Source organism: Pseudopipra pipra, chromosome 1 (genome assembly GCF_036250125.1).
Source record: "Pseudopipra pipra isolate bDixPip1 chromosome 1, bDixPip1.hap1, whole genome shotgun sequence".
NCBI classification, from domain to species: domain Eukaryota; kingdom Metazoa; phylum Chordata; class Aves; order Passeriformes; family Pipridae; genus Pseudopipra; species Pseudopipra pipra.
Genome location: NC_087549.1, coordinates 31362753 through 31375113, shown reverse-complemented (window position 1 = coordinate 31375113; position 12361 = coordinate 31362753). Strand labels below are relative to the sequence as shown.

Genomic DNA, 12361 nt, shown 5'->3' with positions numbered 1-12361 from the left:
TAGGAAGATACCATTTCACCAGGAACACGTGCTGATCAGCAGCAGGAGGTTCCACCCAGCAGTCGACCATCATTATAGCTGTGCTTCTGGAATGTATTGGGGAAATCTCCTGCCAGGAAAAAGGTGCATCTGGTAAAGAGTAAGCTACATATTATTTCACTTTAGGTCCTGTAAAACCTAATCTGCTAGTCTTTGAAGACTAGTAACTGTATTTATGTAAGTGGTGCAATACAGAGGGACCTGTAGGCAATTAGCCTACATTCATTGAATAATCAAAGCTCTTGGAGGCTTGCAAGCTAGTAAAAATATTTGTGAGGAAAGCAAGTATCTAAACATTTTTGAGCCATTTAATCTAATTTTGACTGGATGTAGTAATCTAATTCAAAAATCGGACACTACTGCAGCAGCAATTATTGTTGTAAAGGCCAAAAATGATGTTCTCTCTTTCATACCAATTATCGAAGTTTGGTAATAAAACCAGGAGCTTTAATTGGAATATCAGTTGGTAAAGTCTTGTCAAGTCATTTCTGACATTCCAGGTCACAAGCACTGCTAGGACCATCTTTCATGTATTTGGTCTCTCAGAGAATTTTCAAAATGTATCAGCTGGAGTGGGTGGAATAGACCAGAGGATAGTACGTTCTGGTATCACTGAGGCCAGCACAGTTCACGATAGCTGAGATGCAGAGCTCTTCCAAAATTATCTGTACGTACAGAAGGATATTTTGATGCAAGAAATACACTGTCAGCCAAATATGCAGGATGAGGTGAAGCCGAAACAGTGGTATTTTCACACATTGCTTTTCCAGCTATAAGCAGCCCTCTTGGTGCAAGATGTTATTCTGACTACTGGGATGACTCACTGCATCCGTATGGTGAGTAAACATAACACCTTTTATTTTTTGTAACAGAAGAAACAGTAAGCTTCCTAATGTGTGTGAATACATGCAGCCATATTGTCTATTGAAAAATAGCCAAAAGATAACCTAGAAGGGAAATACATATTTATTTAATTTCTCTTCCGCTTGACAGAGTGTGAGGTTATTGTGATAAATTAAGTTCCACCCACGGTGTAAAACTGGAGCAGGCAAGAAGAGGTTCAGGCCAAATATGCTGGCATAGTTTAACATAGTGTCAATCTAGAAGGGAAGCTGTTGATCCTCTGATCATTGCTAGAATATAGTGTAATGGTTCCTTTGACACTTTTGTCTTTTATTTCATCAGTATGTAGTACATGACATTTTGTACTTGTGAAAGGTGCTGAACTGACAGGCCTTGAGACTGAAGTCTTCTCTTTGTACACATATCAGACGATACATAGACAAACACAGCATCCCCTCTCTGCTTCTTTCTTTGTCTTTCCTACACTTCAACTGCTTTCTTGCTGCAGCTTTCTCATATGACCACCATTTGAAGTGAAAAGATAGCCTGATCTCTGATACAGTTCAGCAGTTACTGTTTGCTGTTAATGTTACCAGGAAGGCTGCTTGTCCTGTGTGGGTTTTGTGGGGGTTTTGTGACACAGAAATGCATTTCCATGAATTTAAGTAATTCCAGCTCATTTCATGTGGGTCACAAGCTGGCCATTAGGCTGTAATATCTTTAGGTTACCAGTGACCCGAACTAGACTTGATCTGGTAACCTATAGCAGAGGCGAAATGCTCCATATCCTATTTCCATTCCTGCTTGTATATGAATTGTTCAGTATAAGGTTAATCATGCATACTAGAGATTATTTTTTTCTCTGAAATACACAGTAGATCTGTGGTTTTGTCCTTTCTATCTGTTTGGAGCAGACAAAGGGGATTATGAATGGGTTGGGTACAGTAGAAATTACAGTGTTAAGAGTACCAGTTAATGCATAGCAAAATTATTCTGTTTCATAATATTAGCAAAATTTGTCTCTGTATCCACATCGCTCAGAATTCCCATTGGGAATATTGGATCCACCATGCAGATCAGAGAGACCAATTTTGCCTGTAGTGTGGACTTCTAATGGCTTTACCATTCTTGCATTTAGAGAGAAGAGGGGTGTAGGGGAAGGAGTTATTGTCTCCTCTCAGTTTTTAATACTGTGACCATTTAGTTAAAAAGAAAATATGAAAGAATTCACAATCAGGATGAACAGCTTGCAAAATGTAACTTCAAGATGTATGGTTAGTTTCTGCAGTTGGCATTTTCCTGAAGTATTTCCCAAAGAGTTATTTTAACTGTGTCTATCATCTACTTAAAAATAAAATAGCATAAGTAATTAAAAATAAAAGAATGTTGCCATCCTCAAATAAAAACACACACACAATAAATCTATAGCTATCGGACAATTTGCACTGAGCAGCAGAATAACCTGGGGTGGGGTGGGGCGATGGTGGTGCAGGGGAAAAGTTCAAAATTCCTGGAAATCAGTTTTCTGATCAAAAATTTGGGCAAGATCTCTTCACCTTTTTTACATCTCTTTGAATATTTTTGCTGTCTCAAATTGTTTCTTGATATACAGAAATGTATTCTACTCTTCTGAAAAGGTTTGCTATGCAACTAAGACTTTAGATATCTTTCACCAGATGTTGCAAATTATTTTATTTTTTTCAAAAAATATGTCAAGAGGATACACATTGTGTAATTTGCAGGAAGTCTGCTAAAATATTGAACAAAATTAGTAATAAAAAAGAAAAAATATACTTTTTTTTAAAAGACATAAAATAGTAGGGTTTTTTAATAATCTCTACCTCTGCGATGACATAGGATGAGTTTAATATTTTTAGTAGTAGCATCATATTCCTATTCCATGTACTCATACAAGGAATCATATGAACATAGACTTAAATTATTTTTGTCAGGACTGGGTTTGTATTAAGGATCTGTTTAGTGGATAAGGGTAAAAAACTGCCCCCGATCATTTTTCACGCTTGCATTTACTTATACTTTCAGACTTGTCTCAGCTAGATCAACTAAATTTTCCCTGAAAGATTGAGAACATATCCAGCCTCACTCAGTCACAGTCCAGAAGGAATTCAGTTATTTCAAGAAGTCTCATTACACAAGATCCTTCTATTACCTCTTGTTATTTATCTTTCAGTACTATCACCTTTTACTACCCTTTCTTCTTTCTTAATTCAAATTAATAAAGTCCTGCAGTGAATGATTCTTCAGTTCCTTTGAAATTTCTTTTGAAAGAGTGAGAAGTCCTCAAAAATCACAATACTCATAAAATGGTTGAGGGGGAAAAAATCCTTTATTCTTTCCTCTAGACTTCAGTGACACTATGAAGTTTCACATAATTTGCAGACTGCATCTCATAAAATACTGGCAAAATTTATTCAATTCAAATTAAATAGATGTAGCACAGAGTAATCTTTCTCTATTAAATATGTCACTTTTTGCAATTGTTTCTTAATATCCCTCACAGCTTCCATCTAAGATTAGCACTTTCTTTGCTGCCACAGTTTCACTAACCTACTGAATTATTCACTGAAGCATAACCTTCAGATATCAGGTTAGAAAGACCTTGATTATGGCAGGAAGTGAACTGTATAAACCATTTTTCTTTAAAAGAAAATTTCTCAGTATAGAAAAGTCTAAAATGAGATAAGTATTAAATGTGTGTAAAAATTAACTTCATAATTGATAGGAATTTAGTCAACTGTGACATTCCTGTATTTTGTTTATAATAATGTACAATAACATTCCAGATACCATTTAATAGTGTAAAACCACGTGCATTTTTATGGTGCTTATTTAAACTTAAAGTACAAGCCAGGATACCCATGCTGGTTTCACTTCTAAAGTAGAGCTGTGGAATCTCTTGCTCAGATTTAACATACTGGACAAAGAATATTTACATCCAATTCCTGATTTTGTCCCATTTGCTGAAAATTACTTTTAAGGGTCTCTCAGCTCCGGAAACCATGGTGACAGAGTGGAAGGCTTCCCTACAGCAAAGCGCTGTTATTGACCATTACTTTGTGCCAATCCACTGCTGAAAGGTCATTTGAACACCTACCAAGGAGACAACAGCTTCGGGAACGCTTTCTTTGCGAGTGTTGAAATACAGACTCACCACTCACTTGTCTGCTTCTCATGACCTGTCCGATGGCACCCAGGAGCTGAAAAGTAATTGTGAAGTTTAACAGGCTTTTAGAGGTAGTATGATAGCAAAATGTCAGGGCAAACAACATTCTACAAATTATTCTGCTAGTCAAGCGTACAAATTTTCATAATGACTTGACCTAGAATAGGAACAAAATGTGTTTTCCTAACGTGGGTGATAACTGCATAATTATGCAACTGATTCTACTAATATTATCAGCCTTATGTTACTTTCCCAGATGTTAGAGAAATGGCACAGAAGGAGAACACAGGTGGTAAGATTGTGGGATGTTGCATATTAGTGCAGTTCACAACAGAATTTTCTGTCTAGATTTGTTGACCATAGTTTGAAGAACTATAATATAAAACATGCTGCACAAGGATTTAACGCTTCACATGTAGCAGGGGCTTCAGCAAAACAAATTTTGTGCTGTGCTGTGAAGTGTTCAGTTCCTAAGAGGTGTTTAAACCTCTTGCTTCCTGATCTCTGTCTCTCTTTCTCCTAGTGACGTTTGTGGTTTGTAGGGTTTTGCAAACAGGTGAAGGTGTCACTTTTGAGCAGCTAAATTTACATTTAAGTGATTATGTGAATTCACAAGTCAGACATCATTTTAAAAGACTTACAAGTATTGCAAAGGAAACTGTTGGTTTAATGAAATTCTAAAAAATTATATATGTATATTGTGTATATTGCTCTTCAAGAGACCTTACACAACAAGAAGTGTTTAAAAGCAGTGTGGGAAAAAAAATGGGTTCATGTTGTAGGTGTAGAGATTTTTTTCTTTATGTTTAGTATACATTAGGCATACATACATCATAAAGACAAATGCCATCATGTATCTTGTATACATTTAATGTAATAATTCAACTCTGTGTTTATTCTGTGTTTATTAGAGAATTATGCCTTTGACAAAAAGATCTGCAGCTGTGACATTTGAATTGCAGACCAAAGAAACGTGAAAGAATTAAACTTTCTATACGGGAAAGAGGCTAGAATTTTTATTTAAGGAAACTGATCATTTTGGACTTAGAAATATATGTAGGAAGTGACTGTGGGCATGACTTAGTGTATACTGTTCATTTCAGTTTAACTGCATCCACTGAAACTGCCTGGGAATTGCATCGAGAGGGTTTACAATTCTTTAGTTCCGGCATTTTTACCTTTTAGTAATGTTTGCTAGAAATCTTGTCAGGCTTAAAATAATTGGAAGCACCTACAATATCAGCACTGAAAATGGAAGTTGTAAAAGACAGAAAAGATTGTGGTAGTGGTTCCTCCAATAAAATAGACAAAATGAATGCTATTATGTGCCTGCAGATTGCATGATAATCTGAAACCCTGATTAAAAGGAAAGCTATTAAATTGATTTTCAACTTTTTTTTTCTCTTTTCCCAATTAATTGATCTGCCATCAGGCTACAAGAAAGGTTCTGTAATCTGAAGCAAGCCACAGTTTGATTTTTACCTTCCCTATGTTTTGAAGAAGAAGCTGTCTGTTCACACGTAGAAACTTTGCCTTTATTGGAGTGATAGGAGAACCCATAATACAGCAAAACCCAAAAATATGCTTGCTCTATTGTTTCTGAAGTGGCTTTATTAATTTCTGATTCTGCGTATGCACTTTTACAGAATGCTTTAGAGTTGGAATCAATAGAAAAAAGTCTGGTGAAAAATGGAAAAGTATCACATCAAAACTTGCTTTTCATGTCAGGACTTTGTGTAATTGATTCAAGCGTGGACTTCGAATGTTACACTTTCTTCAGATTTGTAGTCATTTGGAAGGTTAATAGCTGACATATGTGACTGTGGTTGCCAATGGCAATCCCTGTGATTTGGGTTGGGTTCAAACAGCCATTCAACCCCACTTGTCCCACTCCTTAACTCCTAAAGCTAGCCATGCAGATTGTTTTGGGGGATGACATTTTACATGTGTGTCTATCAGTCTTTTCTGTATGTATTTATCTAAACATTTATATTTATTCCATCACCACATTACTCAAGTGTGAATGAATCTTGGCTGACAAGTTAACTGTAAGGAATGGAAAAGGAGTATTACCTTTCCCATTTAACAGTGAGAGAGCTAAGATTTTAAGACTTACAGAAAGTTTCAAAGAAAATAAGTATCACTACTGGATATTGCTGTTGAAGTGTCTGAGCCTTTACCTACCTTTACCTTTTTTTCTCACGTCCATACAGAAACCTGTCTGAGTCATATGCTCCTTTGGATTGCTACCAGGGATATACTGGTTCTTGGAAGCAGCTTTGGGATTCTTAGCTTTATGTACAAAGGAATTCATACAAAATGAATTTTAGGCATATATGTGTGTGCCTGTATGTGCATATTTGTAATTCTTGGAATCATTAAATATTCACTGTCATCAGGTATGTATATACAGATATTTTTGGGGATAAACTGCATATACTATTTGATGATAGCCAAGCTACTTTGAGATCTAGCTGTAGTTACACTGTGGAAATGGAAGCTGTTCCAACAAAGGTCTGTTTTTTTTCTCCTTGAACAGCATAGATATATTCTGCAGTCACAGTGGGATTGGAAAGGAACTTGCGAAGCCATACTCCAAGGCAGGTGAACTGCATCTAGGGAGATCTAAAATATTATCCAGATGACATGAAATGGAAATGCTTTTTCAGATATTGCTGGGCAGCTTGGACAAGAAAAAGAAACCCCTGAATCACGCTTTGAGTTCACACTTAGTCCAGTCTTGGACTTAAGATCTATAGTGACCCCTTTCCCTCATGCCTACACTGCTTCTCCAAAGCTTAATTCTGTTGCTATGCTGTGCATTAGAGGGGAAGAAACAAATGTGAGACTTCATGCAAATCTGTTGACGGTAGTTTTCAAATCTTCTATCATGTTCTGTAGGGGACAACACACAGTCATTGCTAGACTACTTGAAACAGGTGCTGTTGTTCTGACTCATGTATTTATCCAGCACACTTTCATACATTTCCTTTTGATGGCTCATGCTTTCTGAGGCACATTCCTGAAAGTGCACAGTTAAGCCTGTTGGACAATCACATGCAAAAGCAATTCTTAGAAGTAATGAAGAATATAGAAAAATAGTTATAAATACAATCTGCTGTTATATGTCAAGACTTCCTCTCCTTAGTCCCCAGAGATCTGTTCAGTATAAGGATGATAAAATAGCTGAACAGAGACAGAGTCTAGATGCCCTCTTAAGAGTCCAGTGTGTAGGTGTTCCGGCAAAGGGGCTTCTGGTAAGCATCTCTAAGTTGTGAAATTGTTCAGAACCAGATAAAGGTAAATTGCAGATGTATTGGGGCTTTTGTGCAAGTAGATGTGCATGTTTCTAACGTAAACTGCTGTATTATTATTCTCAATGTAGCTTGAGGGGGTCAATAAGGAACCCCAGCTACTTTCACAGCCCAATGTATACCCAAACAGCACCCATTAAGAGTGTTAGTCTCTCCCTTCTCTTACAAAGCATAAGGTGTGAAGCGAACCCTCTGCTGTCAGGTATGAGCTGCTACTAGCATCCATCTCCTGCTTCCTCCCACCGCGTACTATCATGACTAATATACCTGCATTGCAGTTAGTTCTCCTGTTAGCAAGCTAAGAGGGCCCAACTTCAGATCAGGCAGCTGCTGTAAATATATTTGGTTGAGTTGTGCTGAAAGAAAAGCGGTGAAACTGTATCTCAGACACATGAAATGGAGATGATCATGAAAGAGTGGTGGAAAAAAAAGGTCTCAAGAACACTGAGGAGAGCTTAAAAAAAAAAGAAAATATTAGAATAATACATGTGGGAATAGATTTAAAGATTGCAAAAAAACCCACAACAGATGGAGGGAGATTCAATATTTACAAATGGGAGTGAAAAATTAATTTGGAAGGAAAACACAACAAAGGGGCTATGGAGAGGCAACTCGTAGGAAAGGAGGAAGGAGGGGGAGAGTAGGAAAAAGGACTGAGGGAAGAACAAAAGAAAGAACAAAGAAAAGAACAAAACCCTTCTCACTCTGCAGTTATTGTATTTTGGCGATAAATATTTGCAGGTGGTTACAGTAGTTATTTCCCCACTTCTCCTCCCCTTTTCCCTTTTAGAATCAGCTCACAAATCAGTAGAATCTCCAAAACAGATGAAACTCTGAAAAAAGTGAGTTCTGTGTCTAAAAGCACAGCAGTCACTCCACAACATCCACATCACCGTAATGATGTTTTCCTCTTTTTCAGAGTGCTGCAAGGCACATGGAACTGACCCATCCTCATATCACACTACCCTTGAAGCAGCCTCTCTCTTTTACAAACAAACATAATGGAAACAAGTTTATCTTTGAACTTCATTGACGGATCCTGGGCTTGTGCTCTTTGTGTGTTAATGTTTTCAGTTACACTTGGCATTTTTTTAGCATGTTTAGGCTTTTACTATTTCTGTCCATATTAGTAGTAACATACAAGTGTGAAATGTTTCTGGAAACTTGCCCCATTTCCGTCACTGGTGGAACTCTCAGTGCCCACAGGATGGTCCCGCTTCCCTCTTTCTCTGTCTGCTGGGGGCATTGTGGCTGTGAATCTCTTTCTCTTTTTGCTGTGCAGCTTCTGAAGGAAATCAGAAAATGTTTACAAGTGTGGCTGTAGCATATTTCTATAATTTTTCTGATAATCTTTGCTTGTGCTTGCGCTGCATTCTGTGTATGGTGGTAGCAGTTTCACCTGCCCACTTTCATGTGTCATTAATTGTCACTGTGCTACCACGTCTGTGTAGACACGTCTTTACCGAGTGCTGCTCCGACATCGTGTCTGGGCCTTGTAAATCCTGGCAACAATGCTACACACACTGCAGAGGCTTTGTGACAAAATATAGAAATGACAATTAATGATGCCTGAATTTGGGAAAGGGAGGAGAAACACACTTTGGTTGTGCGGAAAGATGTATTTAGAGGCTTTAGAGCACGAGACAACATTTTACAATTCAGGCTACAGTTTTAAAGCCTGATAGAGAAACCCTTTCGTCTGGCAGAGCTCAAAGCATGCATTAGTATCCACCATTTGCAGAGCCTCCGTACTTCAGCGAGGGCTAATTTTCTTCTGGTGGGAATGTCACTGGATGATTGAGGAATTATCACTTTGAAAAGAACCTTAATCGCGTGATCAGTCTATAAATTAGATTTTACTCAGTGCAAGCTGGGGTGGTGGGACTGGCCCCCTTGACTTCAGGGGAACCACTCACTTCAATAAGGTTTTACACGGTCTGGACTTTGGATTTAAGAACAAATATTTTATTTTCTGCCAAATATACAATAGGAATTAATTGCAATATATTATTCTGAGCTTTGCAAATGCTAAAAATACATGCTCATTTAATGTGCAAGATTTTTGTTTATAATGGGCATTAAACAGAGAGAATGTCAGTGTAAGAAGAGGTGGACTTAATGGGTTAAAAACTGTGTAAATGTTACTCTAGTTAAATTACAGCTTGTTGTTCAGATGAATACTCTCCACTTCTCATATAGCTTTAAATTATGGACAAATGCTTGCAATTGTGAACTACCTACATTGTGGCTGCCTGTTCCCAGGCTTCATCAACCCTAGCTGTCCAATGGGATTACTGTAAGCTTTCACGGCAGTCTGCCAGCCACTGATCAGAAATTCATATCCCTGGATGTTAGATTGCTCTCTTTATTCCATCCTTGTGATGGCTGTGATTGCTGTCATGGTGTTAGGTTAGAAATTAGCATTTTGTGGCCCAAATTTTGCCATCCAGAACATAATCAGAAAAAAGGGGGGGGGGGGATCAAAGAATAGTAATTTCATCTGTCAAAGAAAGGAAATGCAGTGTTACCATGATACAGATGTCTATGAAACTTAGGTCAGGAAATGTTGTGGTATTTATGGTCCTATTTGGTGAATGCTTAGGCAGGTGGTGTTTTTCTGTTACTACAGACCTCTGTTCATAGATTAATGCTTTTGCTCTGATAAAAATAAATAAATCAATAAATAAGTAGATAAGATGCATCGGTAAAACTCTAGGTGGGCTTCAGAAACTCTTAAATTAAAAAAAAAAAAAACAAACAAGGATCTCTAGCAGATACTTTCAAGGACATGCTGAATTAATCACAAGAGGCTGGTTAGCAGGAGGTCAGAGAAAGACTTCTTACCATCATTTTGGGTCATATGTCTAGAGGCGATGGCAGTATGTATGTGCTGTATTGTAATATCCCCTTTCTAGTTTTCTTGTCTCAGTCAGAAAAGCCTGAACACATATTGCATGGGGCTCTTGAAAGAAAAGAGACACTGGCAAAAATCAGTAGTTAGGAGTTTTTTCCTGTTCATTAAAAGTAAGTCATATCTGACTGGCTAATAAAAATATGTCATTGTTTTTTGTCAGGTTCGTACTATATTCAGCATATTGTATCGTCATATATTGTATCCCTTGCATTTTATTTTCTAAATGTGTTATATCTGGTGATTAAAAGGTGGGGATTAAACAGCCCAATAGTAGTCACTGATAGATTTAATGAACATTTATTATTGCTCTAAACAAAGATTTTTCTCTTAATCTATTTCAAAACAATTCATCAGGGTTTATTACAGAAAATTATGGAAAACGACTGTTTAAAATTTAGTGTAGAGATATGGTTAGGTCCTTAAAGGTAGCTTGTTATTCTTTTTAGGCAACTCACACACATGCTAATTTTTTCTGTCATTAGCACTGAACAAGCTGGAAGGATTCTGACATGCGAGGTGCACAGATTCTGCTAGGAGCCTTGATTTTTATCCACCCAAGCTTATCCGTCATCTTTAATCATGCAAAAAGCAGGATTACTTAATCATTTCATTTTATTGAAAAGAAAAAGAAAGATTTACATTAAAATGATGACATGCAAGAAAAAAATAAATTGAAAATGATTATAAAGAAAATGTAACATAGAGACTAAAGCTCCATTGGTTCTGTGATGCTCATTTAAAGCAATGATCTAGTAAAGTCAAGGTATAAAAGTAATGATGATGTTAGCTGTTGAAGTATAACCATCTCTACAGTTTTAATGTATATTCTGACATGAGGTGTGTAGCTTAATATTGCAGATAGCTAAGGAAGATACTTTTTTTCACCCATGTTGTATTTATTTCTTGCATTAAGTTGCACATTTGTTTGAAATAAGTATTTTAGCACACAGATGTTATGAGGCAAGGCATACTAGCATTTTCACGATCATTTCAGTATACATGTGCCTGCCTGTTTATCTCCCTATATAGGACAGGCAAAATTATACTGATTTTTAGCCTAGCTATGAAAAGTACTGGTTTACTGCAAGTGTGAAATTTATGTTGGAGATAAAATTAACAAGTTATTCGTGAGTGCCTTCTGTATCTTTTGGATTTTAGATATTGCATTGTATGCCCTACCTTTTCTAGTCTTCCTACACTTAATTTAATATATTCTTTCTTTTTTCTGTTGTTATTTTTAAGCATTTTGAATATTCTTTTAAGTTAATATAATTTTTGCCGATATAACCTTTATGTCCAGCTGTATCAGAATTTAGGTAGTAAAAGAGGTGGGGAAAAATACACCTGCAAACTTTTGATGTCACAAAGCATTTGTTCAGGAAACATTGCAGTTTCTAATAGAAAGTTAGTTGAAGGAGATAATGAGGACATATTTTTGTATGTGAATATATACAAGTGGTATATTTCATCAAGGAAAATTTATTAAAAGCACCAGACTTTTAGGTCTGATATTTACATAAAATGGTGCATTAAACAAGTAATTACATTACAAATCAATGTTTACCAATTAGATAATTAATAATTCATTCTACTGTACTGAGTGAATTTAAGGTTGAATACTCTGGTGCCAAATTGTTTTGAGTACATAAACATTTAATGAGATCTGAAAATTTTCCAACTTTTTCCTTTAATATAGAAATTTCTAGGTGTTGAATATTTGTTTTCTTTAAAGGAGTAATAAAAGAGAAAACAAAGTACATTTTTTTTCAGTTTTACCCCAGTACAAAAATCTTTTGTTGCTGTTGGAGCTGAGAGTGTAGAAATAAGAAATAAACCAGAAAAGATAAAAAAATAGGTGTACAGATGTCTATTTGTATTCAGTTATTCCCTTTCTGACATTACCTCTGGATACTGCTTGGCTGTGATAGCTGACTGTTTTGAGAGGTAACCTTCTAGTAGGAGGTAAATGGTTAAAAATGTCTTAGGGTAAAATTGTATGAGTGGGGAAAAGATTGGAAGTCCCTAACTGCAAAACCAAGTTTTGTTTCTATGTTGTTTCTGATTTTT

General features: G+C 36.5%; 1 long non-coding RNA gene across 2 annotated transcripts in view; it reads right to left on the bottom strand.

The window, feature by feature from the left end:
- LOC135412066 (uncharacterized) overlaps positions 1-12361 on the bottom strand; it is a 33669-nt gene that overhangs the window by 19043 nt on the left and 2265 nt on the right. Inside the window, exon 2 of one of the 2 annotated variants that reach the window (XR_010429490.1) lies at positions 3998-4100. This is a non-coding gene — a long non-coding RNA (uncharacterized LOC135412066). The remainder of the gene's footprint in view (positions 1-3997; positions 4101-12361) is intronic. The other variant, XR_010429488.1, reaches the window with a different exon arrangement.